At 33.2% G+C, this 5542-nt stretch overlaps 1 pseudogene; it reads right to left on the bottom strand.

The window, feature by feature from the left end:
• Positions 1–302: 302 nt before the first annotated feature.
• LOC117286725 lies at positions 303–457 on the bottom strand (annotated as a pseudogene).
• Between the last annotated feature and the right edge of the window lie 5085 nt (positions 458–5542).

Below are 5542 nucleotides of genomic sequence, written 5' to 3'. Positions count from 1 at the left end.
AACACTTATAAACAAAGAGAAGCCCAGGCCTTGATGGGTTGATTCTACAAGGCCCTGAATTCTACAAGAAATTTAGAGAAGACCTAATACCACTATTTCCCAAACTCTTTAACTCATTCCTGGAGACAAGAATTACCCTGATTACAAAACCAGAGAAGGATCCAGCAAAAAAAGAGAACTATAGGCCAATATCCTTAGTGAACATACATCCGCAAGAAGATATCAGCAAATAGAATGCATCAAACCATCAAGAAGGTTATACAACGTGAGCAAGTTGGATTCATCTCAGGAATTCAGGGATGGTTCAGTATGCAAATCAATAAGTCTAATGCAATATATTAACAGAGCCCAGGATAAAAACTATATAGTCCTTTCAATAGATGCAGAAAAAGCATTTGACAAGGTCCACCACCAATTCATGATACACTTGATCTTAGCCAAAAGGCCGAGAAGCGATTACCAATTCATGATAAAAAAAAACCTAAAGAAAATTGGTATAGATGGTCATCCCCCCAAAAAGAAATATCTAGGAATCAATCCAATGAAGGAATTAAAAGCCCTCTACATTGAAACCTACACTGCTCTGAAAAAGGAGATCAAAGAGGATATCAAAAAATGGAAAGATATCCCTTGTTCTTGGAGGACTGGTATTTAAAATATTATTAAATTAAAATTTATCAACCAAGTGCAACTACTAGTAGAAAAATAGGCATTTTCATTTGCACTTTGAGCTCAGTGTCTACTTTCTTTCCTGAAAGATTGAAGAGCCCTGGGCAGTTCAGTTGCCAGGATTCGATATGGTTTTCAATGTGGTTCCCAAATTTCTTATCTCTTCCTATTTATGCCTTTCTATAGTTCCCTTCCATGATGAACAATCTACTACAGTATTGAAGAAATGATGGAATTGGTCTTCTGAGATTAAGTCACAAAAAAATATTGTGACTTCTGCCTCTCTCACTTGGAATCAGTACCTTGGAGGGATGTCAGAATGCCATGAAGACATGGTCCCCTGTATGGAGATCCACACAGTGACTTCTGTCAAAATTCAGCTCAGGTCTCAGAACCTCTAGAGAAATTATTGGTCTTATCTTCTATATCACAACCAAAGGATATCATAGGCTGCATTACCATTAATAAGTCATCTAAGAGCTGAATTTTTCAGCTCTAGTCAAACCTTCAGTGTTCACAGACACATTTGGCACCTTGACTGTAAACTCATGAGAGAGCCTGAGTCACAAACACCCAGTTAAGTTGCTCCTGACTTTCTGAGCCACAATAACTGTAAGACAATAAGTATTTCCAGCCCTCAAAAATACTGTACAATAATATTTATTATTTTAAGACTCTAAGTTTTTGAACAATTTGCTATACATCAATAGGTAATAATACATATGAGCTTGTATTATTAGCTGCAGGTATTTTATTCCTCAAATATGTACATTAAGAAAAATATCTCCACTATAATCATAAATTGCATCCCCAAACCCTTTTTGCTCTACACAAGGAAATGATATTTTTCCTATTATCATGCTTTTGATTATTACAAAGCATTCAATATTAACTGACATTAACTGGTATCCTAGTCCCATACTTAGTCACCAAACTCTACTCTGACCTGTGTGAGAGATGAGGAGATGATACATGCAGAAGAAATTCACTGTAAAAGAAAAGCAATATATACATTACTATAAAAATGATATTTTTCCTAAGAAAAGTATCTATAGAGAACACTACTAGTCTTATCTTCTATGTCATTAATCAATGGATAATAGATATTATTTTCACAAATTTCATCATTATTGGTAGTTGACAGTTTTGTTTTCAAGTTTTAATTGTACTAGTCTGTGGCCTATGACCTTCGTAAAGTAATTTCTCTAGTCTTTATTTTTCTCATCTGTGAAGTGGAATGATTAAAATCCATATGCACAATTCAGCCCATCACCCTGCTTATTTAGTATCTTCCATTTGGTAGGCTTTACACCACAGGTTAACAAGACAGCAAGAATAGCATTACCTTTGCCTTCTTTGACTTTACAACTCACATTTATCATTACATGACTTCATTGTTGGAATAAATTCAGATGGTAAAAAAGCTTCTACAGGGAGTTTATCCAACATGTTTTTAAGTATTTATTATATTAACTCTGATCTAGGTTCTATGACACTATTTAATAATACCATAGTAATAATATATTGTTCTTTCTACTTTTCTTATAATGATCAAATGAAGCTCTCAAAACCCACTTGTTAGTAAGAGGTTTTACCACCTAGTCTATCCACCCACCCATCTTGAACTTTTCTTTGAGTATATAATATTTCTAGGCTATGCAACTAGAATTTGTTTTTCCAGAATAGTTACCCTACCTTCAATGAAATATGGATTTATTAAAGTCTGCTTCCCAGTTGAACCTGTTCTAGTTCAGTACTCCACCTTGTATTTACAACATAAAAGATATTCAAAATATATGTACAGTGTAGGTGAATTTATTTTCAATTATATATGCTTCTACATGAAGAACATGAGTTAGATTAAATGACTGAAGTTATTTATTGAGTTTTACAAGAATCACATTTAGGCCAATAACCATGTAAAAAGTTTCAGTGCTGTTGGGATTAGACAGGATATGGGTATAGACTACTGGAGCCCTGTGTTTCCTACTTCAGTTCTTTTTTTTTTTTACAAGTTATAGCAAGATCAGGTCTAACACTATACCTAGACAGAGGTGTTGAGAGGAAAACAGATGATGAGCAGGCACATAATCTCTTCTTTAGGGGTCTTGTTTCAAATGCCAGATTCCTTCATAAAAGGAGTGATAAGAACCAATGATTTAAAATTTTCAGATGGAAGCATTCTTTTAATATTATATATTATAAATTAGCTGGACATATATATCCTTTGAAACTTAACTACATTAAACAAAATTTTGCAGCTATTAGAAAATGTGAAAAATGAGACAAGCTTGTCTTAACATATTATATCTCTTATTTTCCCTTTCCCAATTACAGAATACTAATGAGCGAATGTGTGTAAATGGAAAATATGTCTACATAATAATAAAATTATGTTTTTTCTTTCCTTTCAACTGGCTGTTTTGTTTAGAAAGCTCTACTTACTTGCAGTTTGTGTTTTTGCTTAAGTCTCAATTTCCCTATAAAGTCTAATTCTATTAAAATATATTTGCCTGTGGCCATGCCATCTTTAAATTTTCATTAATTTGCATGTACTTCATGTCTCAATGGAAAATCTAAAGTGTCTGACATAAGTCTATACATAACAATACTTTTGATTGACAGGAAGGTTTATTATGCATTGATATGACATCATATTTATGTATAACAATGAATTTTTGACTGACAACTAAGCGATGATAGAATTCTGAGCATCTTCTATATACCAGTTTTTATAAGAAAAACTAAAATATCCAAATAAGTGGATGAATTTTTTAGTTTTCATGGCAGCTATTTAGCATTGGGTGATGAGCTAATGTCTTTTTTTTTAACATTTTTTCGTAGTAAAAGTGGATTTTGTCACAGGACATTACACAATTCCATTTTCTTTTGTTCATTTAATGCTTTTTTGTTCTAAAGAACTGGTAATTTCAATATTAAATCAACTGGTTAAAATAGGTATAACTATTTCTAGTCTATAAAATATTTTCAAGATTTTGATTATGATAGTGGAAAATCTTAATGGGGTTCTGCATTCCAGTCTCATGCTAGGAGGCATGATCCACATCACTGTACACCTGTGTCCATCAATTAGCATGTGTTTCTAGAGCACCTACCACAGAGTTGGCACGGCACTTGACAAAGATGTCAACAAGTACGTGATAGACTAACAATCCAGAGAAATACAAAACCAATACAGTTTGGGCTGTCAGAGATCTAAGCTCAGTCTGAAATGTTATGCTAACCAGGTTATTATCCTCACAAAAGTTGCTTATCAGCTTCTTGCCTCAGTTTCTTCATCTTATCTAGCTGTAATTTGAGCTAGGGTCATATGCCAGCTCTATTGTTTGGCTTTGTACAAGACAGGCCTCTCAGAGGAAGCAAGATTCACACCCAAACTAGAAAGGGGATGTTAAAGTCAATACTAAGATGTGCATGAAAGAATGAGGGAGCATGCCAGGAAGAAAGCTTGCAGGAATCTGAAGTTGTTTGTATTATATCATAAGCAGTAAAAATGTGTATTACATTATAATCAACATTTAATTTAGCTCATTGAAAAAGTAGAATTATAGAATTATAATGATAGAAAACTCATTCATTCATTTAAATAAATATACAATTTTTAAAAAAGAATACATCTAGCTTTCAAAAAATGATTTAAGTGCCAATAGTCAGCACAGTAAAATGACTGGAGCTTCTTTGTGACTGTGGCACTGGATTTGAACCTCCAGGTGAGGAAGGCACATCACCAAACCTATAGGGAAGAGCCACAAATAATTTGTTCATATTACAATTGTGAGTTGTTTTCTAATTGCTATAGGTTCCCTAAAAATGCACGTTTTTTTCTGTGATTTTTACACAAAAGATGGCCCAATCTTTAATTAAATTGTTGAAATAATGATGTGGGACACTGCTTCTGGCTCCAGCCTTGGGGTCCTGAGAAAGAACCAAGATTTTCCACTAAGTGGAAAAAAAGATCAACCTTTAGTTGACATTAGGCTAGACAGCAATAGAATATTTTTTACCATCTTTCAAAAATAACAATTTATCTCATTATTTTTATATTGCATCTTCTCATATATTTGATAGCTATAAACTTAGATCCAGATGTTTTGCTCTTCTAACAACTGTACACTGGATTAAAGCCAGGCACAAGCAAGGAATTTGTGTTCAGTTGGTATTTGTAATGCAGTTTGTTTTATTATTGGAAAACACTGGGCCCCATCTAGCTGTGGCTACTGTCAGTGAAAATTTATTTTTAAGAATAATTTTAAAAGTGACTTAGATCTTTTTTTTCAAGAGAAACTAAGATGTAACACCCTCAGAAATGTAAAAATCTATTGCATTTTATTTCAAGGAAAAATTGATGTACTTTATAATTAAAAGTATTAATTATGTTCAATGATTCTCCATCTAGGGAGTAAAATATAAATAAATACCATGAATTCAATATTTTGTAGGTTAATTTTTAGGAGTTGTAGGTTCACAGCAAAATCGAGTACAGAGACTATTTTCACACACACATAGCTTTCTCTTATCTCCACACATGCACAGCCTCCTGTATTGTCAACATCCCCTATAAAAGTGGTACATTTGTTAGAATCAAGGAATCTACATTGACACTACTGTATCAAAAAAGATCACAGTTTAAACTAGGGTTCACTCTTGAAGTTGTATATTACATGAATTTGGATAAATTTATAAGGACATGTAGCCACTATTAGAGTATCAAACAATATCTTTAATGCCCTAAAAAATACTCTGTGCTTTCCTGTTTATCTCATCTTCCCCTCAACTCCTGGCAACAATTGATGTTTCTACTGTCTTTATAGTTTTGCCTTTTCCAGAATGGATTATAGTTGGAATCGTACCA

The sequence above is a fragment of the Fukomys damarensis genome, unplaced genomic scaffold, assembly GCF_012274545.1.
Source record: "Fukomys damarensis isolate Sample0158 unplaced genomic scaffold, DMR_v1.0_HiC HiC_scaffold_2, whole genome shotgun sequence".
Classification (NCBI taxonomy): domain Eukaryota; kingdom Metazoa; phylum Chordata; class Mammalia; order Rodentia; family Bathyergidae; genus Fukomys; species Fukomys damarensis.
Note: the sequence above shows the minus strand (reverse complement) of the source record. Positions and strands in the feature narration are given on the sequence as shown.